At 43.5% G+C, this 25,370-nt stretch overlaps 1 protein-coding gene across 7 annotated transcripts in view; it reads left to right on the top strand.

Moving 5' to 3' along the window:
* Positions 1–25,370, top strand: part of PLD5 (phospholipase D family member 5) — a 416,641-nt gene that overhangs the window by 315,022 nt on the left and 76,249 nt on the right. The gene's annotated exons all lie outside the window — the stretch shown is intronic.

Raw genomic sequence — 25,370 nt, 5'->3', positions numbered from 1 at the left:
TGAAAAACAAAATATTTGAGCATTCTTCAAGGGAGCATGACTACCCAGGATATTTGCCAAGTGGGCCAAACAGCATAATTTGTGGGACCCAGTATGAGATGAAAATGTGGGACCTCTTGCTAAAAAAATTATCAAGAGGGGCGCCTGGGTGGCTCAGTTGGTTGAGCGGCCGACTTCGGCTCAGGTTACGATCTCGCGGTCCGTGAGTTCGAGCCCGCATCGGCTCGTGCGACAGCTCGAGCCCCGTTCAGACGGCTCCCTCTCGACCCCCCGTCATGCCGTCTCTCGAAAAATAAATAAATGTTAAAAAAAAAAAATTAAAAAAAAAATTATCAAGAACTTCAAGATGGTGACAGTAGAGCTGTTACCCCAAGCTGAGGGTCAAGGTCAGGGTCCTCTGTGTTCCACAGCTCGAGGCCATGAACCCTGGTGCTGAATGAGTAGGACTGTCAATGAGTACTTTGGGGACTTGGGAAGAGGAAAATCCCCGCAGACTAAACAGTAAAGGCCACAGTGAGATGTTGGATGTTGAGCTGACCCTTAAGGGATTTGTGAGCTGAGGAAAGAAAGGGATTCTGGGCAAATACACAGCACTGGGAACGAGTGTGGTGTTAGAAGACCTGTGAGCAATTTCTTGCCAGCCCAGAATGTTCTAGTTGCAGAGCCCATGTACCCAAGGCTAGGAAAGACACAGATAAACTCAGGAAGGCCTGAGATTGCCCTGCACAGGGTGTGTGTGAATTGAGTCCTGCAGGCTACAGGGGCCACTGAGGATCGTGATTGAGGCCAGGACCTGGCAGGACTGGAACAGACCTTGACAAAGGGCATGGGTGGAGGGGTGACAAGAGTGGGGAGACAGGGAGCCTATGGCCAAAATTAAAGAGAGAAGTGACAGGATTGGGTAATGATGGTGGGAAGGCAGATTGTGTCAACTTGATGCCCAGTTGTTTCTTCAAACACTCTAGATGTTGCTGTGAAGGTTGTTTTGAGGTGTGATTAACATTTAAATCAGTAGACTTGAGTAAAGTGGATTATTCTTCATACTAAGGGTGGGCCTCACCCAACCAGTTGCAGCTCTCAAGAGCAAAGACTGAAGTTTCCAGAAGAAATTTGGTCCCAAGACTGCAACACAGACACCCTGCCTGAGTCCCTACCCTGCTAGCTGGCCTTGTGGATTTCAGACTTGTGAGCTCCTACAATCGCAAGCCAAGCCAATTCCTTAAAATTCTCTCTATGTATCTCTCTCTCTCTATCTCTATCTCTATCTCTGTCTCTGTCTCTATCTCTATCAATCTCTATCTCTATCTATCTCTGTCTATCTGTCTCTCTATCTCTGTCTCTGTCTCTATCTCTATCAATCTCTATCTCTATCTATCTCTATCTATCTCTGTCTATCTCTGTCTCTCTATCTCTATCTACCTATCTATGTACATATAGATATAAGATCTCCTGTTGGTTATATATATATCCCCTGTCACTTCTGTTTCTCTGGAGTGCTCTGACTGGTACACACAGGGACTATGGGAGCTTCACTCTGACTGGTACACACAGGGACTATGGGAGCTTCACTCTGACTGGTACACACAGGGACTATGGGAGCTTCACTCTGACTGGTACACACAGGGACTATGGGAGCTTCACTCTGACTGGTACACACAGGGACTATGGGAGCTTCACTCTGACTGGTACACACAGGGACTATGGGAGCTTCACTCTGACTGGTACACACAGGGACTATGGGAGCTTCACTCTGACTGGTACACACAGGGACTATGGGAGCTACAAGGAAATGGAATGGACAGACCTGGCAAAAAGCTGCATCATAATGACTGATGGGCCATAAGGAATGAGCCAGAAGGAACAGTGGGCTTATTTCCAGCCCCTGGAAGTGGGCCCACTAAAGAAGGACCAAACTGTCAACAGAAATGGGGAATGTCAGGAGAAAGGGGCAGTTTTCATGTCCACTGGACATTTGGACAAACAGAAAAGGGATTGGCTGGTATCTGTTGCTTTTTGTCTAATATCTTGAGCACCTGAATAATGATGGTTCTTTACTGCCCCCAAACTACTGGTTTCATCTGTAGCTGCTAGTTCCTGACAGTGACCATTTGGTGAGATATTGAGCAGAGTCACACTCCCTCTGCTCACCAGGCCGGGTCACTCTTGGCAAGCCTCCATCAGGTTGAGGTTGTGCCTGACATTAGCAATGAGAAAGAGAACTAAGGTTTAACACACCTTTGGTTCTGGCACCTGTCCCCTTTTCTTTCAGTTAAAAGGACAGAGGGAAGAGGCAGAGTTTGAACACCCAGGGGGTGAACCAGTGGGCAAGAGGAGGCCTCTGTCCCATGGCACATCTTGCTAACCCCAGTCAGTGCTGGTGCTGCGCCTACCTTTTCCCCAGAATTTATGAGTTTCTTCAGACATGCTTAGCTCCTAGTGGAACACTGGTAATGCCGGTAACCAGATGTCAGAAGCAAAATAAAAACGAACCAAAGCAAAAGGAAACTCAACCAGAAAAGCAACAGAGAATAATTAATATTCCTTGGGCAACACACAGTGAAGGCAAACAAAGGATTAATTCTCGCAGTGTTGATTTAGAAGATTATCTGGGCTGCTCAGAAAGGTCAGGTTTGGGTGCAGATGCATTCTAAAGTAAATGGGGAGGGGTGGGGGGTAGGCAGGTTCCTTACAGAGGAAACAGATTAGCAGGCCACACCTTCATTAACAAAGTCACGATTATTTTCTACAATATTTACAGGAACAATTTGGCAGATGGTATTGTTCAAAAGAGGCGTAAGTAGGAAATCTCTTTCCTAGTCTCCCTTGGGAGGCATTCTTACAAAGCCAGTTTATTGTCTCTTATAAAAATAGTCTCAATTTGTGCAATTAGGTGAAGAAATAAGAGCATCACTTTACCCTCTCCTCTCTGCCTTTGCTAAGATGGGGCTTAGTAAGTCCTTCCAAGTGGAAATTCTTTATTTCCAAAAATTTCCCTCACATGTCCCTCCAGCTCCTACTCCCTGAATAAATATGTTCTGAATGGCATGATAATCTGAGATCTCTATCATGGCTCCTTATGTGATGTGTCTCAGGTCTTTATCCTGGCCATTTTTTATCTATATATAATCCCATTTGGCTAAAGTCCCTCTTAGAATATGATGGCCAGGGTGCCTGGGTGGCTCAGTTGGTTAAGCATCTGACTCTTGATTTCAGCTGGGGTCATGATCTCACAGTTGTGAGATGAAGCCCCGCATCAGGCTCTGCACTGACAGCACAGAGCCTGCTTGGGATTCTCTCCCTCCCTCTCTGCCCTTCCTCCACTCACCCTCTCAAAATAAATAAACATTTATAAAAAAATAAATAAAATAGGATGGCCAGAATTCAGTATAGTACTTCAAAAGTAGCCTCCCCGGGGGCGCCTGGGTGGCTCAGTTGGTTAGGCGGCCGACTTCGGCTCAGGTCATGACCGCGCGGTCCGTGAGTTCGAGCCCCGCATCAGACTCTGTGCTGACAGCTCAGAGCCTGGAGCCTGTTTCGGATTCTGTGTCTCCCTCTCTCTGACCCTCCCCTGTTCATGCTCTGTCTCTCCCTGTCTCAAAAATCAATAAAACGTTAAAAAAATTTTTTTTTTAAAAAGTAGCCTCCCCGTGTGGACTTTGGCTTATCGCTGTAGGAGCACTTTTCTTCTGCAAGGAGGCTAAATCTAGATTCACTGTTTGTAGGCCTTGTTATTTTTTGTTGGTTGTTATAAGTTCCTTGCTCAGCACTACAGCGTAGGGGTTGGAGTCAGATAGGATTGACATCAAATTTTCTTTCCACCTTTTACAATTATGTGATGCTGGTCAGTTTTTTTTATTGTTTTTTGTTTTTTCCCCTGATCTTTGACTTCTGTATCTCTACAATTAGAGTAATACTACCAAACTCATACAGTTGCTAGGAATGGAATGAGATATTCTAACACACCCAACTGAACCTGCAGCAGGTTACTGCTCAATACATGGCAGCCTTGGAGCTGATGACAAAGAAACCTTTTTCCTTCCTTGATAAGTTACCTAGGTCAAGGTCAAGAGAAAGCCAGAGGCGCTAGTGTTTATTTATGATCTTTGGCAAAGATTTCATAAATCTCCAAAGCATGTGGCCTCCTTAACAGCACAGAGACGTGGGCAATGACACCCCAGGGGCATGGATGAGGGGCTTTTTATTCTATATCCTGTGCTGCCCAACGTTATCACCAGCAGTAAAATGCATAGAAGGCAACTGGCCAGATTTACACTTAACAAATCTGGGAGACAGAACTAAAACCTTGGTTTTCAGACACAGACTTAAAGAGATTTTAGCTAGCTAATCAGATCAGTGCTCATAATGAGAGGAAATTGAACAGGGGTGTGAAGATACATGAAGGCCACCCAAGTGAAAATAAGCAGAAGCTGTTTATTGAGAGTGTGCTACAGCTGGGGAGTCAGCCACTACCACAGGGCTTCGGCAGGGACTTAAAGGCAGGCAGAGGGGAGGCTTTGTGGCAGGAAGAGGAAAGGCTTCAGGTGCATGCCGCTGGAGGGAGTGATAGCAGGGTGGACTAGAAGGGGGTTTATCGTGCGATTGATTGGTTAGGGAGACACATGTGGCTTCCTCCGGTTTGATCCTAATTTGAGAGCAGGAAACATGAGGACAATTGGAGAATTTTTAATCAAGTCCTGGTCATTTTGGAGCCAATTGCTACAGGAGTTATTGTTTGGTTTTCTGGGCTGGTTACTGCAGCTTGTGAGTCAGAGACCTGTTTTATATATACATGGTTTGACCAATGTCCGTTTGTATGTTCAGTCTCTGAGGGATAAACAAAGCCCTCCTGTTAATTCCCCGTTTTCACCATCTGCCTCCCCACAGATGGTTTTTAGAATCCCAGATAGGTGTCGGGGAGCCTGTTCCAAAGACTGGAAGAGGGTCCCCTGACTGTGGGTTAATGCATGAAATCCCAGCACCTCTTCAGTGCCTGGCACATACTAGATGCTTAAAATTGTTTTATCCAATGAATGCATGAATTACCAACGAGAGCGTGTTCAGTAACCACGTGAGGCTTAAAGCCACTTCGCAGGAGAATTAGGAATCGAAGATGGAATTCCAGAGGAAAGGGCTTACGTCTGTGTGAGCAAGAAGCTTCTAACACTGGAGCCTTCCAGCGATGGACAGGCCAACCCCGTGAGAGAGTTAGCCTCCTGTTGTGGGCAGGGGCTACATGGTCACCTCCCTGGGATTCGGTGGAGGGAATGTTGGAGACTGAAGATGGTGCGGCATTACGGGACCACGTATTGAAGGGCAAGGAAGAGATGGCAAGAGCTGACGTGGCTCTGGTTTCTTCATCACAGCTGACACGTGAGCTCAGTGAGTGTGAGCTAATATCATCATCGTTATCCTCAGCACTTCATACATGGTACCTCTGCATCCCCATCTGACTTCCGGTCCACAGTGCAGATGTGTGCCCCCCAGAGCCTGGCCTCACACTCACTCTGAATGTTGGGCCTGATGACAGAGCAGTGTCCTTCCCCAAAAGCTGGTGACGCCAATTGGGGAACATTTCTGACGTTGCCCTCGTGATGGTGAAATACACTATTCTGAAAATAAGTTATTGTATGCATAAAAATACCACTTTAAACCATGGAGTTTTGTTTTGTTTTTAATATTGAGGTAAATATCTTCACTAGAAAAGCTTGTGGAATACATACATACAAATTTTGTTTCCTTTAACAAAAGTTTATTAAAAACGTTTCACTGGATTCCTTTGAGGGCTTAGTCAGACCTAGGAAATGCATTGATTTTAACAACTCTATTTAAAAAGACTCATTTAGGTGAATTTTATTTTCCCACTTTTTTTTTTTTTACTTCATGGCTTTCATATTTTAATTGGAAAAAATTGCAATGTATTATCTTGATACAATGATTTTTGAGAATACTACTCATACCCATAAATCATTCCACATACTTCAACTATTACAGCTCAAGCATCTTTTATTATAATTAGCTGTCACTTCAGTCCTTTTTTGTTGAATTCACCAAAATATAACTGTCATAGTCTTAAAAACCTTTTCTGAAGCTTAATTCCCCCTAGAAACTGTGCGTGGAAAATTAGCTCCATTGTCTTGCAGCTTTTATACCGTGGCCTTCTTACTCCCCACCCACCAACTGCTAAACTATGTTGTTATAGTCAGAGTAAAATGTACCATATTTGACTTTAAAAACAGCCTAAAAATACTCTACTACTTATTTTTTTTAACATTGATTTATTGTTGAGAGACAGAAAGAGACAGAGCATGAGCAGGGGAGGGACAGAGAGAGAGGGAGACCCAGAATCTGAAGTAGGCTCCAGGCTCCGAGGTGTCAGTGCAGAGCCTGATGTGGGGCTTGAACCCACGAACTGTGAGATCATGACCTGAGCCGAAGTCGGACGCTTAACTGACTGAGACATCCAGGCGCCCCAATACTCTTCCACTTCTGAATTATTTGCCTGTGCTGCTGGATATGTTTATTCTAGAAATGGTGGTTCTGAATGTCATTCTTAGAGGCCTGTGGGAGAAACCATGCTTCATAGTAACACAAGATTAAGGTAAACCAAACACAAAGACACAAATGTTCATTGGTTCCTAGTTTTCAGTAAGAGCTTCAGACTTCTTAAAAATTTCCCACAAACATTGATTTCTTTGCTCCTCACAGCTGCCCTGTGAGATACACAGGACTGCTTTAGAAATTTCATTTACAGATCAGGAAACTACCTCCAAGAGGCTAACTGAAAACATGTCCCGGAATTATTCCATCAGTTAGCATCAGAGTTACGGCAACCCAAACCTTCCGGTTTATGTAACACTCCTTTGCCTGTGCTACACTCTTTTTCTTACTCAATAATTGTCTGAGTCAGTGATCCAAACACATAGCAACATCCCACATTTACAGTAATATCCCAAAGATCTAGAAACTCAATATCTGAGAGCCTGCTCTAACTGGAATAAACCAAGAACCAAAGAATATACAAAAAGACCGCACCCAGCCTTTTCCTTACTAGAACACCCTGTAGGACTTATAACAGATCTGTTTTTTCTTAGGTTCACCACAGGTTTAATGAATACCCAAATTGTGGCCAATAAGAAGTCACAAATCAGAGGGGCGCTTGGGTGGCATAGTCGGTTAAGCGTCCGACTTCGGCTCAGGTCATGATCTCAGGTCGAGAGACATGTCGGGCTCCGTGCTGCCAGTTCAGAGCACAGAGCCTGCTTCTGATTCTGTGTGTGTATGTGTGTGTCTCTCTCTGTGCTCCCCTGCTCATGGTCTGTCTCTCTCTGTCTCTCAAAAATAAATAAGCATTAGCTTTGGGATGCAGCGAAGGCAGTCCTGAGAGGAAAAATAAATAAGCATTAAAAAAAATTTTTTTTAATAATTAAAAAAAAAGAAGTCACAAATCAGAGAAGAACAGTGACAGCTCAGACAAGTGACAGCTGTCCACAGGGCAGGAAGAAACACTGACCATTAAAAGCGACACATAGATTTGAAATTCCAGTACTCACGAAAGGGAAAACTCTGTCTACTCACTGCTTCCTATTCAAAACGCAAGAAGCATGCTTAAACTTCTTAGCAGGGGCACCTGGGTGGCTCAGTTGGTTAAGCATCTGTCTTTGGCTCATGTCATGATCTCACAGTTTGTGAGTTTGAGACCCACATCCAGCTCTCTGCTGTCAGCACAGAGCCTGCTTCAGATCCTCTGTCCCCCTCTCTCTCTGCCTCTCTCCTGCTCGTGTTCACTCTCTCTCTCTGTCTCTCTCTCAAAAATAAATAAATATTAAAAAAAATTACAAAAACTTTTTAGAGAGCAGTCCATCAGAGTAGCTGAAGTCTTCGTCCCTGGAGCTGTCAGCCCCAGGCCATTTGGATCTCTAAAGCAGACCTGTCCAATAGAGATATACTGCAAGCCACTAATGAGAGCCACATATGTAATTTAAAATTTTCTACAAGCCACAGAAAAATGTAAAAGAAGAAAGTCAAATTGATGTTAATCGATGTCATATAATCTCAAATATCCTAAATATGGTTATTTCAACAAGTCATTAATATAAAGCATTTAATAATGACATATTTTACCTTTTTCGGCATGACAGTGCATCTCAGGTCACCGAAGCCAAATGTCAAATGCTTCATAACCACATGTGACTACTGGCAATCTTGATGGCACAGGTCTCAAGCATCCCTTTCTCTTTAATTAGGAAGCCGACTCTGTTTTTTCTAAGTTAATCACAAGCGAGAAGAGCTAAGGTATTTCCTCTGAAGAGCTGGTTTTGTATCAGGCAAACAAACCCACTTCAGTCGGAAGGCTGCTCCTGTGACACTGTAGCGTCCTCGAAAGTCAGATGGCGGAGGACGCCCCAGGCGCGTCAGGACTTTGAAGTTGCAAAAGCCTTTCACGCCATCAACACATGGCCCTGATGAGAACTGCTCATTCTGACTCTCACATTTATGGATTATGCTCTGCCTTCTTATAAAAGTGATTTTGATGTTGTTCTCAGAAGGCAAATGTTTATAATCTTTATCTGCCAAGAGCTTTCAGCAGACAACATCTACAAGTTGCTTTGCCTGCTGCATACTGGTGTCATTTGCCCGCTACATCGTTTCCGTTCATTCACTCAGCAGAGATTTCTGTAGGGTCTCCTTTGTGCTAGGCTGCCCCGAATGTTCTGGAGGTACGGAGATGCGGGAGCAGGGTCCCTTCCCTTAAGGAGCTCACATACACGAAGAAGAAAACCAAGTGAGTGCATATTTATAATACAGCTTGATATGTGTGTGATCATCTCAGATTGGGGGAGGGGCCAGGAACGGTGAGCTGACCCCGAAGGGTACGTGGAGGGGAGCCACATGAAGAAAGAGGAGAAAGGTTTTCCTTTGCGTGGAGGTGGGAGCAGGCAGGCCTGGTTCATAGAAGAGGCGGTCGCCCACCTGGCTGTTACAATGATGCCTTGAGTGGAGAGAGGAGAGGGGGGGGTCTTGGGGCCTCGGGTGTCGTGCAGAGAAGTGTGGACTCGGTCTAAAGTTTTTTTAGAAAGCTTCAGGAAGTGGACAGGAAGCATGGAGACCGGAGGAAAGGGCACCCCTGTGGCGGATGATGCGGATGTGGGGCAGGGAGGGCCCCGGGGAAAGTGCAGTCCTGAACCAAGTCCCTGGCAATAAGGAGAAGCCAGAGGGGCCCCAGGCTGGCTCGCCACCAGTCTCCACTGTGGACTCTTGTTGTCACAGTCCCCTGAAAGAAGGCTGAGGTTGGGTCAGGGACTCATGAGTCAGATCTGCGCATGTGTTCTGTAAACAAAGAAAGCCCCCTCACATTATGTGCACACAAGTGAGTATGGGTGCACACATACACAGAAAGGGACACGCAGCAAACTGTTCACAGCGATGGCTCTGGAGAGAGAGCAGAAACAGAGGAAGAAGGGCCTTTGCTTACTCTCTGGAGACATCCACACTGCTTCAAACTATTCCTTTGTAAGTGTTTAGTAAATATATATATTTAAATTGAGTGATATTTTAATACGCTTCTTTTTAAAAAAATTTTTTTAGTATTTATTTTGAGAGAGAGAGAGACAGAGCATGAGCAGGGGAGGCGCAGAGAAGAGAGGAAGGCCCAGAATCCGAAGCAGACTCCAGGATCTGAGCTGTGAGTACAGAGACCTATGTGGGGCTTGAACTCACAAGCCGTGAGATCATGACCTGAGCCGAAGTCAGATGCTCAACTGACTGACCTACCCAGGCGCCCCTAAATTGAGTGATACTTTAAAATATATTTAATTTTAATTCAATATAGTAATTGCATATGATACAATAAGCACTTACTGTGTGTGTGTATATGTAGTGTGTATATGTATGTATATATGTGTGTGCACGTATGTAGAGAGAGGATATAGATTATAGTTCTATCATGGTGTGACGCATGGCACGTAGAACTATAATTACCCTGGCCCTGTGCTTAGGGTCCATCATTAAAGCCCTTTGTTGCTTCCAGTTATAAGATGAATAAGTTCTGGGGCTCTAATGTGGGGACTATAATTAGCAATAGTGTATTGTACACTTGAAAGTTGCTAAGAGAATGGAACTTAGCAACAACAAAAGGTAAGTGTGTGAGGTGATGGATGTGTTAATTAACCTTATTATTGTAATCGTTTCACAATATATGCAGATATCAAACCATCCCTTTGCACCCCTTAAGCTTACACAGTGTTACAGGTCAATTGTATTTCGGTAAATCTAGAACAAAGCTTTCCGATGTCCCAAGCTCCTGAATGGTAAGTGCCCCTGCAGTGCTGGTCTGGCCTGTCCCTGCACATGTGGTGAGACTGTCCACCTACCCAGCCTCTGTAAACCACTAACGATGGGTAAGGATGACAGTCGGGAGTATCTTTGATGGCTCTGACCATGTATAAACACAGACACAGTTGAGGCACCTGGGGGGCTCAGTCCATTAAGCATCTGGCTCTCGGTTTTAGCTCAGCTCATGAGCTCACAGTTCGTGAGATCAGGCCCCACGTCGGGCTCTGTGCTGATGGTGAGGAACTTGCTTGGGATTCTCTCTCTCTCTCCCTCTATCTCTACCCCTCCCCAGCTGTCTTTCTCTCTCTCTCTCAAAATAAATAAATAAACTTAAAAATAGTTTTTTTAAAAAAGCACAGACACAATTTTTTTTCAGATTTGTTCACTAGTGAAATTTCAAAGATTGTGTTTGTCTCCTAGCTCTTATTTTTTTTTTTTTTTAATGCACAGGACAAATTAATGTGAATTCACTCACTTCCGTTTAGGTAACAGTTTTGCCTGTGCCAACTGTAGCCTCAAAACAAACAGGTAACAACAACAAAAATAGCTCAGACAGCTTTAATAGTCTTTAATATTATGAATAATGTATTTTATAATTATAATTCTATAATATTGCCTATAATTATAATTCTGTATTATCCTCTGCCTCAATGCCCCTCTGGTTCTCACTTAACTCATCGCCTTCACATAACACAAATTCCCATTCACCCTCCTCTCTCTTGGCCCCTGGACTCATTCACTTGGGTCTCAACCCATTTTTGAGTCACATGTGTTAACTCCGGCCTTTGAATTCTTATTTATCCATTTCTGAACTTAGACTCTGAGCAAAGCATAGGATTCATAACAAGATGATTAGGCTTTTTCCCTTTATTTCATATCCAGTGATCTTCTCAGGAGGCGCTTTTCTTGGGGAGGAAGAAGGCAGATTTCTTGTGAGTCTGGGTAGAGGTCCCCAGACAGAGGCCTCGTGAAACGCAGAGGCACACTGGGCATGGAAGGGGCCAGGAAGCTAGTTCTCACTGCCTCTTCAGCTTTGAAATGCCTGCCAGACAATCTGAGAGATTGCATCTAAAACAGATGGAAAACACCATATTTAAGGCAGCCGTAATGTTTTTATTTTCAAGTTATTTTTAGTTGGCATTGTCAGTTTCTTGGCATTTACACCCAGAACCAAGAATAAAGAGACAGAAGTTGCTGAAGAGAAGACATGCCTCAGCCGCTGAAACATAAGCAGCACAGGAGAAGAGGCTAAGAAAGTGGTGAGAAGGGCTTTGGGACATTTTCCGAGAGAAAGCAGTTCATTTTGTGGATCTCTACTTTCTTTGCCTTCTTCTACCAGAAATCCCACAGAGAACTCCCAGAACTGGTGAAGGGAAAGACGGTGTAACTCCTGACATCGAACTCAGGCAGGTTCCTCACCAGTGACCAGCTGGGAGGCTCACTCCTGCCTGAGCCGAATGTATTGATGAATTTCTCTTTTTCTTAGAAAGTCTTCCTAAATTTGGCCCCCTTCCCAAACCTGCCATCCATCATTCCACATTCTAGAACAAACATTCTAATAGGCCCTCGGAAAACTTCGGTAGACACTGAAAACCTCATGATTACTGGGTACCCATTCCATCAGAGAACAGAAATGTGAGAACCCTGACCCTTGGGCTCAGGCATTGCCAGGGGGTCTGGGACACGAGGCAGGCCCCCTCTGTGGGTGCCATATCTCGATTGCCCGTGGAGGACGGTGGGCTTGTCTCCTTAAGGCCAGAACTCACTGAAGATGTTCAAAAGATTTATTTTGTCTTTGTTTTTTTTCTAAGTACTTCCACAGCTTGTTTGTGTCTCAGAAGATAAAATGCAGATGAAATGCTTTTACAGCAAATACCACGACAATGAAGACTTTTGAAGGATAACCAGCCCTGTTGGTTGTCTGTACTTAGTGTATGAAACAGTTTCTTACACATTAATTTATCTCATCCTCCCACTGCTGGGGAAGGAGACAGGGGCCTGTGTTACTGTCCTGGGGTCCTAGGTGTGGGACTGAGGTCCAGAAACTCTAAGTGATCAGCCCATGGACACGGTTCTGGGAAGTGTGTACCTGGAGGCTGGTGTTCTGCTCTTCTGTGTTTCTTCCAAAAGGACCCTGGTGTTCCTCACCCAGGCGACACCTTGATGAATGGCCATGGAAAAATGATTTATTGTTCCAATTATCTAACATTGTCTACAGTGAATGAACAATGAAGTAAGTGCTTCCTTTGGTGCCAATCACAGAAGCAGGAGATATGTAGTGGCCCCAGCTGCGGGGGGCCATCCACAAGGTGGGCGTCTCTGTGGGGAGAGTGTCCTCCTTCATGGAATTTTTTCTCACTTGCCAGCAGTGAGGGACTCAGACAAAAGAGCTTCTCAAATTTTCAGACTGTTCCAGAGCAATGTGATATTCTATGAGACCTTCCCAAACGGAGAAGAGTGAACAATTATTTCTGATTTTCTCTCCATTACCTTAATTGATTCATTCACTCACTCATTTTATCTAGACCATCCCAGACACTGGAGATGAAAATAGACCAAGGAAAAATAATAGCCTTGCCTTCAGCGAGCTTACAGTCTGATGGGAGAGTCAGTCTACAGACCAAGTAAGCAAAGGAATAAAATCATTGTGGTGATGGATGCCAAGTACAACAACGAGGGAGTTGTGACAGATGATAATGGGAAGAAGGTATCGGGGGACAGAGAATTCCCAGAAAAATCAGTGACTGGCAGAAAGCCTGGAGAACTTTCTAGCTTGGCTTTTGGAAGACCGTGGACTAGAGCTGGCGAGACAGGTGGGAACTCGGGCACTCCTTCTTCTGGATTCTTTTACGTCCTAGAGATTCTGTGGTCTGTATCATCCCTGCTTTCAGTTTGAGGACTTCGGCATCTTCAATACTTCAGGCAACCCACTGAACTGCCTGCATTCCTAAGCCTAGTGTTTTGCTGCCCTCAGCCTCCCTCCCTTACCTGAAACACCTTTGCCATGCATCCCACCAACATAGTTATCTGCAGCGGGTGCTCAGTGATCGGTCCTGGGACTCCTCATCCCACACTGGCGTCTTCCTGCTTCCGGCTTCCCCCTGTTGCCATTAATACTGAACTCCACCGCAGACTCACATCCCTAAGTTAATCATACCCCCTTCCTCAGACACCCCCAGCCACTCTCCTCAGCCTGACAGTCAAAGCTCTCCTCAAGTTTCACTCCTTCCCCTCTCCTAACGGCACCTCCCATGAGCCCACGCACCAGCCACACAACAGCCACACAACGTGACTACTCCCTGGGCAAGATTCATGTTTCTCTTCTCTGTGTCTCTGCACATGCTGTTTCCTCTGCATGGAATGCTTTCCCCTCTCATGCTGCCTGGGGGCATTTCTACCTAGCATGTGCTCAGAGATGTAATGAGATATATACAGAGGTATAGGAGCTATATAAAGAGGTGAGAAATATGCAGAGGTGTATTTATAGTGGCTAAAAAGGAAAGAAAAGGTACTGACCTATGAATGTGACAATAGAACACGGTAAAATAACTTAGCTCCATGCACTTACTGAAACACCATGAAGGTATTAAATACTATGTCCTCAAGAAATATTTAAAAATAAAACCACCAACTTTCAAAATGCTATATGCAGAAGGACATATATAGTACGTACATATGTATATAATATGTGTACATATATATCTGGTATATTAAAGGTGTATATATCAGTTATGAGCATGTTCAGCAGCAAATGACAACAAAAACTCTCACTGGCTTAAGTAGGTCTGAGCTTGGTTGTTTTACACAACAAAATGTGTACGTGTAAACAGTTCCGGGCAGACGTGGTACCTCAGTGATACCATCAAGGACCTGATTCTGTCTTTCAGCCTTTGTTCTCGTGTTTGTGGCATCATGGTCAAAGGCAGCTGAAGCCGGTCATTCTCTCATCTGCACTCTGGAAAGCTATTCGCAGGGAAGACAGTGGTTCAAGGGCAGAGGACAGAGGAGTTTCTCTTACCAAGAGTTCAAGTCTTTATTTGGGGAGGGGGATCTTCCCAGGCCCTTCTCTTGCATCCCCTTGGTTCCATGTGGCCATGCCCAGCTGGGGAGAAGAGGTTGTGGCTGGTTGCTGTGTCAACTATCTGACAGGTTGGACAGTGGATATGTACAGGGGAGTCACTTAAACATTGGTTTTATTTTCTTTGGATACTGGAATAAATGTTACTTTGACTTCAGTGAAAAATTAAACATTTTAATAAGAAACTTTAGGGGCACCTGGGTGGCTCAGTCGGTTGAGCGTCCGACTTCGGCTCAGGTCACGATCTCGCGGTCCGTGAGTTCGGGCCCCACGTCGGGCTCTGGGCTGATGGCTCAGAGCCTGGAGCTTGCTTCTGATTCTGTGTCTCCCTCTCTCTCTGCCCCTCCCCCGTTCATGCTCTGTCTCTCTCTGTCTCAAAAATAAATAAACATTAAAAAAAAAATTTTAAAAAAAAAAAGAAACTTTAGCCGTCATATTTCATCACAAGTGTCCTCTCCTCTTTAAAATGTTCATTTTAGGGGCACCTGGATGGCTCAGTCAGTTGAGCGACCGACTTCGGCTCAGGACATGATCTCACGGTCTGTGAGTTCGAGCCCCGTGTCGGGCTCTGTGCTGACAGCTCAGAGCCTGGAGCCTGCTTCTTATTGCATGTCTCCTTCTCTCTCTGCCCCTCCCCCGCTCATGCTCTGTCTCTCTCTGTCTCAGAAACAAACATTAAAAAAATTAAAGTGTTCATTTTAATACGTGGATAATATGCTTGTTTGTTTACCTCAAATAGTCTGTGGAAAGCGATAGATTCCAGACTTGGAAAACCTCGCATTCAAGTCCCTTGTGCATCCATAACTGTTTGAAAACCTCAGTTTCCTGATCTGAAAAGGGGTGATTTTTACTATTTTATGGGACTTTTGTGAAGATTACATGAAGTTAAATGAGAAAATAGAGAAAGGTCTGAGTAGCTTTTCAATTAACTGGTTCTCTTTCTCCTTCTGAAAATTCACAAACAGTATCTTTCTCACGCTACCTCTGTTTTGCCTTCTAGGTTAGCAGTTTGCATAGTTTTTCATTTTTCAGCTTTCCCTTATGAAAAGCAATGACTATGCCTTTAAAAATACATATTCCTTACACAATATAGAATAAGTGCCTCGCACACATGTGACCAACCAGTACATTAAAATTCTATCCATATTTTATTAAAAATATTTCAGCTTCCATCACAGCATAACTGCCAAGAAACTGACCCTATCGTTTCTTCTTCCACACTCTGGGTTGTGATGTGGGTAATGAATTGTAATTGTCGCCAAGCACCTGTTTATGGGTAATCACTCTCAGTTATGCTGACAGATGCCAGCTCCATAATCATCATCAAGAAGCCACAGGGGTCTAGGGTCTCTTGGAATACTGTCAACACCCCAAGCTGTGAGGCTTTTCCATTCTTTCCAAAGAAAAAAACAAGTAGAAGAATCTCAAGTTAAACTTAAAATGCCATCCTTAAAAATAAAAAAGCAGAGAGGCATATTCTTTTAATCTTGTTTCAATGATCTAGCCAGTGTAGCTTAGCAAAATGGAAAGACACCCATTAAAGTTGCCGTTGGGGGCATCAAGAGACCATTAAGGGGATCATGAGAATGATTTTGACAAAGTTTGTCTTCTGTAATATCTCTGTGCTCCAGGCAAGCCTCACACAGCTGTCTTATCTGAAAATAAATCAGAATCTTGTTTATGGCCATCTAGAAAATAGCTGTAGTTATTTTTTGCCCTCCTACCCCCAAATCAAAACTATGAAAAGAACATACAGTACTCACAGTTTGTTTTATTAATATTCCTGGTTGTAATTTTCCTAAATAATACATGTATCTATTTATTATTCGCTGTTAGAAGTTTACAATCTGATAGATTGATAACTGCTTTCACCCAGCTTCTTTCTCCCTGTCTATAGTTCCTCATTTCTCAGAAGCTCTTGGCCCGTGGTGGGTTTCCATTGCATTTGGCAAATGAAGCATCATTCATTATGGTAGCAAAGTGGGGCTGGGCCAGCCAGTTAGGACACAGCCTCGTGCGTTGCAGGAGCACACTGATGGATGTGTGTGTTCCCGGGTGGATTCCAAATGACAGAACATAGGCAGCCAGCTGTCTCAGTAAGCCACCATTGCTCAGGTCTTCAATCATTGCTTCGTGCAGCATGATGCTGAGTAAGGCAGTCAAGCTACTTTCCTTAAGAAGCCTGCTGTAGCTGGAGAGAAAACATGGGAATTGGCGGGGGGGGGGGGGGGGTGGCTGGGCTTGGTAGGGAAGTTCTGCGGTCCACTGAGGCTCTGACTGGTGGATCACATCTTTCATCTCAAGAATCCGTTTTTCCAATCCCATGTGAAAAATAGCCAAGTACTTTCATGCCTCATGCCCTTCCCATGCACAGGTCTTCTTCTTTTCTGACACTTGCTTTTTTTCTAAAAATGCAGTGGGATTTGAGTTCCAGCAGGGGAGAAGGAACTTACTCAAGTTTTACTCAAACTTCAAGTTTTAAAATCCTTTGAATCGTAACTTCTCACAGTCAGAAAATAGCAGAGCGGTGGTTTCCAAACTGTACTGTGGTTCCCCTGGAACACTGCAGCAAATTCGCAGAGGTGCTGGAGGGTATTTTAAATTTCAAGGAAAACACAGAAAAATCTGTTGGTATGGTCACCACATAAGTTACTGTCTCAAATTAGTTCATAACTTCAACATTCTTTGTGAATCTCGGTTTCTGTGATTGCTGTGATAAAAAGCACGTACTAGGCAAAAACCTCTGTTTTAACAGGAAATTTAACAGGGTCTAATCTGACTCCAAGGTTTGAGAAGTTATGTCAAACAGGTGCACACATCCCATTAATAAGTAATTTTGGTTATTTGGAAGGGAAAAAAAATAGTGTTTCTTGTAATTTCCATGTACATTAAAATTTTTTTCTTATGTTGTGGTTTTTGTTTTTGTTTTTTTTCTTTTTTGTTTTTTGTTTTTTTGTTTTTTGTTTTGTTTTTGTTTTTGTTTTTGTTTTTGTTTTGAGATACAGAGAGCAAGCAGGTGAGGGGCAGAGAGAGGGAGACACAGAATCCGAAGCAGGCTCCAGGCTCTGAGCTGTCAGCGCAGAGCCCAACACAGGGCTTCAACCTACAGATGGTGAGATCATGACCTGAGCCAAAGTCAGACACTTAACCGACTGAGCCACCCAGGCTCCCCTTTGTGTACATTTTTTAGAAAACAGCTGGTAAGGGGGCAGCTGGGTGGCTCAGTCTGTTGAGCTTCTGACTCTTGACTTTGGCTCAGGTCATAATCTCAAGGTTTGTGGGTTCGAACCCCGTGTTGCGCTCTGTGCTAATAACAGTGTAGAGCCTGCTTGGGATTCTTTCTCTCTCCCTGTCTCTCTGGAAACAGGGAATATACTGTTTGCAGAGAATTCGAAAGCAAGAAGACTCACAAAAAGTCAGTTTGGTTCGCCTTGTGCCAGTGATTCTAAACCAATTCAACCATCATTCCTTAACAGGTGGAGGGCTTCACCTCCTTGGCACATGTGTGGACGTGCGCGTTCTCTCTCTAAAAATAAACTTAAAAAACTAAAAAGTTAGTAGGTTGTTAGGATATAAATAAAAATTAAGTCACTTGGACCTATTTTCTTAATAAATCAAACTCTAGGTGTTGCTTTTGGCCTAGGGGTCTGTGCAGCAGTTACTGAGGCACTAGGGGTGCTTGATCAGAGCAAGTTTGGGAACCTCTGCCTTAGTTTTCATCTAATCCAATTCATCTAGACACCTATTTGATGACTTTAAAAATATTTAATGAGGAATGGTGTTTTAATAAAATATTTAAACTACAGTACAGCAAAACATACTGTAGTTTATAACCAAATGCTCTCATTAGGGGAAATTGCAAATTATGTTAAAAACTGAATGCTTAAGTTAGGGATGGCATGAATGGACATTATATTAAAATTTAACTTAACTTTTGCTCTTTATCCTAACCAAATTAAGGTAAAATCAAATAAAACCTCCATCACCCTTTCCCTGCTGTGGTGGCTTTCTATTAGCCCTCAGTCGTATTTGAGAATTTGGGAACAAAGACTATCACAGTGTCAAATGACATGTAAGGAAGGGATGGAAGGAGAGGAAGGAATGAGTCCTGGCGATGATGATGTAGATGTGGATGTGGATAGGGGCACCTGGGTGGCTCAGTTGGTTAAGTGTCCGACTTTGGCTCAGGTCATGATCTCACAGTTCGTGGGTTTGAGTCCCACATCAGGCTCTGTGCTGACAGCTCACAGCCTGGAGCCTGCTTGGATTCTGTGTCTCCTCCTCCTCTCTTTGCCCCTCCCATGCTGCTCATACTCTGTCTCTATCTCTCAATAATCATAAATAAGTGTTATTTTTTTAATATATGAAATTTATTGTCAAATTGGTTTCCATACACCACCCAGTGCTCATCCCAAAAGATGCCCTCTTCAATGCCCATCACCTACCCTCCCCTCCCTCCCACCCCCCATCAACCCTCAGTTTGTTCTCAGTTTTTAAGACTCTCTTATGCTTTGGGTCTCTCCCACTCTAACCTCTTTTTTTTTTTCTTCCCCTCCCCCATGGGTTTCTGTTAAGTTTCTCAGGATCCACATAAGAGTGAAAACATATGGTATCTGTCTTTCTCTGTATGGCTTATTTCACTTAGCATCACACTCTCCAGTTCCATCCACGTTGCTACAAAGGGCCATATTTCGTTCTTCCTCATTGCCACGTACTACTCCATTGTGTATATAAACCACAATTTCTTTATCCATTCATCAGTTGATGGACATTTAGGCTCTTTCCATAATTTGGCTATTGTTGAGAGTGCTGCTATAAACATTGGGGTACAAGTGCTCCTATGCATCAGTACTCCTGTATCCCTTGGGTAAATTCCTAGCAATGCTACTGCTGGGTCATAGGGTAGGTCTATTTTTAATTTTTTGAGGAACCTCCACACTGTTTTCCAGAGCAGCTGCACCAGTTTGCATTCCCACCAACAGTGCAAGAGGGTTCCTGTTTCTCCACATCCTCTCCAGCATCTATAGTCTCCTGATTTGTTCATTTTGGCCACTCTGACTGGCGTGAGGTGATATCTGAGTGTGGTTTTGATCTGTATTTCCCTGATGAGGAGCGTTGTTGAGCATCTTTTCATGTGCCTGTTGGCCATCCGGAATAATTATAAATAAATGTTAAAATTTTTTTTTAAAGATGTGGATGTGGATATAGATAGGACAATGTCAGCATATTAAAAATGTCAGCGATTTTACAGAAACACTTAAAACTCATGCACATTTGGAGAATTCCTTTGGGGAACCTCTCTAAGTGTCTCTGGAGTCTTGGGGTACCCACTGCCCAGTGTCAAAAGCACAGCTTGCCGAGTTTAACCTATAAGATGCAGCAGCCACGAGTTACATGTCGCTGGGAGAGGTTTCACTAGTTCCCTGGACCACAGGGCTTCCTGACCTCCGGGGAACAGTTGGGTAAGAGGACAGGCAGACCAGTTACCACTTAAGAAAAGCATCTTACATATTAAATTTGGTCCTGCCTCTATCTTCATTAATATCACGGGGAAAGGGGTGGAAACTTACCAGGTGTTTATATATTCATGTCAATCCTTGAAGGTAGAAATTATCATCTTGACGTTTGCCACTGAGTAGAGATCAAAGAATTTACCCTAAAGGGCAGATGTTAGGCAAGGCCGATTTAGAAATCTACTTTTTTTTTTTGAAACTGATCAAAATCATCATTAATTAAACAATCAAAAAATAGTTCTAAGCCTTGTGCTTTAGGGAAGCAATTATACCTAAGTTGGAAAATGAGATTGAATAGACTGGGGATGGTCTGGAATGCTAAATATAGAAATTTAAGGATTATGTTTTTCTATTTTATTAATTTTTAAAGTTTACTTATTTTGAGAGAGCGTGTCATGTGAGTGATGTGGGGCTCGAAGTCACGAACCATGAGATCAGAGATCATGACCTGAGCTGAAACCAAGAGTCAGAGGCTTAACCCACTGAGCTACCTGGAGCCCCTTTTTAAAATTTTATTTATTTCTTTTTAAAGTTTACCTAAGGTTTATCTCTTAAACAGTGGTGGGCCATTGAAGATTTTTGACCTTGACTTAAAGAAGTATTTTAGAGAGATGAAATGAAAACAGCGTGGGGGAGGCATTGATGCAGCAGTCAGTAATGTAAAGTCCTTCCATGGAGCTGTTTCAAGATTAGTGTTGGGGGCACCTGGGTGGCTCAGTCGGTTAAGCGTCCGACTTCGGCTCAGGTCATGATCTCGCAGTCCATGAGTTCAAGCCCCACATCGGGATCTGTACTGACAGCTCAGAGCCTGAAGCCTGTTTCAGATTCTGTGTCTCCCTCTCTCTCTCTCTCTCCCCCTCCTCCACTCATACTCTGTCTCTCTGTCTCTGAGAAATGAATAAACCTTAAAAAAAAAGTTTTCAAAAAAAAAAAGATTAGTGTTGGGCTTGGGAGTCAGAGGAGATTTTAGCATTCTCTACAGCAGTGCTATCCTAACAGAAATGGAATGGGACATACACGCATTATTTAAAATTTTCTACACATTAAAAAAGCTTTTTAAAAAGGCAAAAATAATAAATATTTTATTTAATACAATCCATCGAAAATGTTAGCATTTTAGTATGTAATCAATATGGAAAATTATGGATATATTTTACTTTTTTTATACTAAATATTCTAAATCCAGTATTTTACCCTTATAAGCACTTCTGAATTCAGACTACATTTTAAGTGTTCAGTAGTTGCATGTGATTTTTAGCTACCGTCATGGACGAAGGCAGCTCCCAGGCCTTGCTCACTCCATGCATGGTCTGCAGACCAGCAGTATCGACATCAGTTAGGAGCTTGTTAGAAATGCAGAAATCTCGTGCCCCATTCCCAACCTGTGGAATTAGAATCTAAATCTTAATAAGGTGCCCCGTATAATTTGTGCGCATGTTAAAGTTTGAGAATCCCTGTCTTCTGGAACAGTGGTTCACCACGTGATCTTTGGATCAGTACCAGCAGCATCAGCACTACTTGGGAAATTCTTTCTTGAGCTCCAACACAAACCCATTGAATCAGTAGCCTGGCACTGCAAATCTGAGTTCTCACAAGCTCTCCAGATGGTTCTTACACACATACAAGTTTGGGAACCAGTATGCCAGAACATCTTCCTCTGGCAAAGATAGCATTATGGCTTTCCCCATGGGCCTTATAGTTTGAGAGAATTTTTTTTTTCTCGTAAATTCCACTTCTTAAGGAACCAAATGGAGTTTCCTGCTGGCATTACTCAGATACGTACACATTCGTTGATATGAAAGGAAGGCGAATGGAAACCCACTAGGATGTCAGGTATGTTATCTCATTAAGTATATATTGCAATATATATATATATATATTAAAATAAGTGTCTAGAACTTTGGTCAGTGTCCTGTAAAAGCTATCATTTGCTGAGCACCTCCCATGTCTTAGGCTGTATATTAGATATTTACACACATTTTCTCTGATCCCCTTCCAACGCTCTGCAAAGTAGGCATGGATATCTGCCTCTCACAGATGAGATGTCCTGGTCTCCCAGGACCTACATGTGATCAGTGACGGAGCCAGGAACTAGTCAGGCTGGTCTGACACCGAAACCTGTAGGCATACCACCTACCTCCCTGACTTAGCAATACTCTGCTAATTTTAAATAATTTCAACGAAAAGCACCAGCACTTGAGATTGCAGTGAGTCTGCACCAAACACTGAATGTGTGATATCTGAATCACTGAACAGAGCTCACAGGTTAACTAGGAACCATTCTCCCTCTGCACGTGCACGTGCACACTCAGTTCTACCCACTTACATGCACTTCCGGTTAGAAACCACAGTCCAGGGCAGCACAGGCATAGACAGACCCAAAGACAAGGTGACACCACATTCTCTATCCTCACAGCAGAGCAGCATGGGGTATAAGGAACAAAGTGGAAGCAGGAGAATAGATAAATCCCTCCACCCTGTTGAGAGGAATGATCACCGGATTGGTTTAGAGTCACTGGCACAAGGTGAACCAAAATGACTTTTTGTGAGTTTTCTTGTTGTTTCCGAATTCTCTGCAGACAGTACATCCTCTGTTGCCTGATTGTCTCTCCCTGCTCCCTCCCCCGTGCTATTCTACTACCTCATAGACAGCAGTGGGGCATTCCTGATGCTTTTCCAGGGTACAGGAAGTTCTGCTGTTCCATAAAAATTTTCAGAAGAGAAGAGAATTCCCCCCTGAGCCTAACACCCCCACACAGCCCTCTTGGAGCACTCACTGCAAGCGAGTCCTCATATAATGATATCAAATGGTTATGTCAAGGGGTGCCTGGGTGGCTCAATCAGTTAAGCGTCCAACTCTTGATTTCAGGTCAGGTTGTGATCTCACGGTTCGTGGAATGGAGCCTCACGTCAGGCTCTGCACTGACAGTGCAGAGTCTACTTGGGATTCTCTCTTCCTCTATCTCTGCCACTGCCATGGGCTCTCTCTCTCTCTCTCTCTCTCTCTCTCTCTCAAAATAAATAAAATAAACTTAAAAAGGACATGTCAACAATTATATACAACAATTCACACATCTTCTTAAGAGTCCCCGGAATATCTGACTCCCCCTAAGAAGCAGTGTGCATGTTTCCTGGGTAATTTCTGGTTGTTTTATAGTCCCGAAGAGAACTTTAGCAATTAGTCTCAAATTTTCAGTCCCACAGCAAAGTGTCTTTACACTGGAGTAGAATGTGGAAGACTCAAAGCAAGCCACTTCCTGAATTATAAAATGTTTGTGTCCTTTCTACACACGTGGAGAGGTCAGTGGCTTCTTGATGGAGTCAGATTCGGTACGTGTTTTCTAAAGTCAATTATTTTTGTTCTGTTCTACAATAACACAGATTCTGCAGCATGACAGCAGCTTGTAATTCTGGGGAAATTACATTGTGGTCTGAGTGTTAATTAATGCATTCGTAGCTGGCAGCATATGTGAACATCCTCCTCTTTAAGCAGAGAGAATCATTGAAATGACATCTTGCCTTGCTTGAAAACCTGTTTGAAAATAGTCTGGGAAGTTCAGCACCAGAATAGTAATTGGAAAGTATCTAAGAAGAAAAAGATGGCCCTAGAATGAGTTCATGAAGAAAATTTTACAGGTTCATTTCTCTGCAGGACAGGGTGACAGACATCACAGATAAGAGAAACAGCAAGTGCAGTGTTTATTCCCAACCGTGATGCTCAGCAACATTGCATTAGGACTTACGTGGTTTGATGAACGTCAAGGGGGTGGGTTCTACTCTGACTTGGGCTGGACATGGCCAATTAGAACATGGGTGAGGCTAGGGTCCCAGTAATATTTACACCAAGATAGGACAGTTGGGGGGTTACAGTGAATATATTTGGCAGATCTGCAATGTGAGCAATCACAGTAGCATTTCAGTCCATAGGAACTGGGTGAAGACCTGCTTCTAGAAGCTGGACAGGTTTTAACCTGGAAGGCTGGTTCAAAGTATTAGTAAGAACCAAGGAGAGCTCAGGAATACACTTTCCTCAACTAACCCTTTTTATCTCGATATACACCGTGATTGACACCTGTTTTAAGAAGTGAGTGCAAGCTCCGCGGTGAAGGGTTTGGTTGTTGAGCCCTGTCCAGGTCCCCATTGTCAGAGCCTGAATCTTCATTTGCACCAGGCTCTCCATGTTGGTACTGTCTTGTCTTCTGGACAGGTCTGTAGACCCCGTGGATGGTTTTTAATAACCCTTTGCCCAGGCACTCCTTGGTGTAGTAGTGGTCAGGGATTAATTGAAATCCATCCATTGGTCTTTCTTTGGAGTCCTCTGTTTTGAGGCCTCGTTTAACAAACTGGAATCTTGAGCCCAGCAGCAGGGGCCCTGGTCTGTGCTTGAAAGAGGAAGATTTATTCACAGATTTTATGGAAAAGTATGAGATTCTCAAGACTTCCCAGTCTGAAGGAGGAATGCTAGTAGGTTGATCTCTAATTTAAACCATTTGCTTAGAATTGTTTCCTGTGTTTTTGGAGCTACTAATAGTTGAACAAGAAAGGGAACCTTAGTATATCAATCCACTATTTATCTACACTGTGTATCAGGGAATTAAAGCACTCTTAGACATCTGGCATGCTTTTAAATTATTACTTCCATTGTGGGCCTAGATTCATTAGAACTTTTCCCTTCTCTCTTTTCTTTGGCTTTATAGTAAGTAGCAGAGACCCAGAAGTTCACTCTATAAAACTTTATTAATTTGAAATGATTACAGATAAACGCAGTGTGAGTGAGTGAAGTCTCATTTGAGGAAGTGCTGTTTCATTATTTTTGAGTGCACATCAAACCAGCTATAGATGCAATTTTCAAGCTCATGTTTACCAGCAGGTTACTTTCCTGAGCAGATAAGTTATTTTTAATGAGTATGGGTTTTTTTTTTTAATTTTATTTTTTAGAGACAGAGAGAGACAGAGCAGGAGTGGGGCAGGGTCAGAGAGAGAAGGAGACACAGAATCCAAAGCAAGCTCCAAGGCTCCGAGCTACAGAGCCCGATGTGGGGCTTGAACTCATGAACTGAGATCATGACCCAAGCCAAAGTTGGATGCCTAACAAACTGAGCCACCCAGGTGCCCCTTTAATGAGTGCAGTTTGCTCAGTGGTACTCAAAATAAGTTGGCACATTTTTTAAAAAAAAATTTTAACGTTTATTTTTGAGAGAGAGAGAGAGAGAGAGAGAGTGTGTGTGTGTGTGTGTGTGTGTGTGTGTGTGTGTGTGTGTGTGTGAGTAGGGGAGGGGCAGAGAGCGAGGGAGACACAGAATCTGAAGCAGGCTCCAGGCTCTGAACTGTCAGCACAGACCTGATGCGGGGCTCGAACCCACAAACGGCGAGATCATGACCTGAGCCAAAGTCAGACGCTTAACCAACTGAGTCCCCCAGGCACCCCAAGTTGGCACATTTAGACA

This window comes from Acinonyx jubatus, chromosome E4 (genome assembly GCF_027475565.1).
Source record: "Acinonyx jubatus isolate Ajub_Pintada_27869175 chromosome E4, VMU_Ajub_asm_v1.0, whole genome shotgun sequence".
In the NCBI taxonomy this organism is placed as follows: Eukaryota; Metazoa; Chordata; class Mammalia; order Carnivora; family Felidae; genus Acinonyx; species Acinonyx jubatus.
Note: the sequence above shows the minus strand (reverse complement) of the source record. Positions and strands in the feature narration are given on the sequence as shown.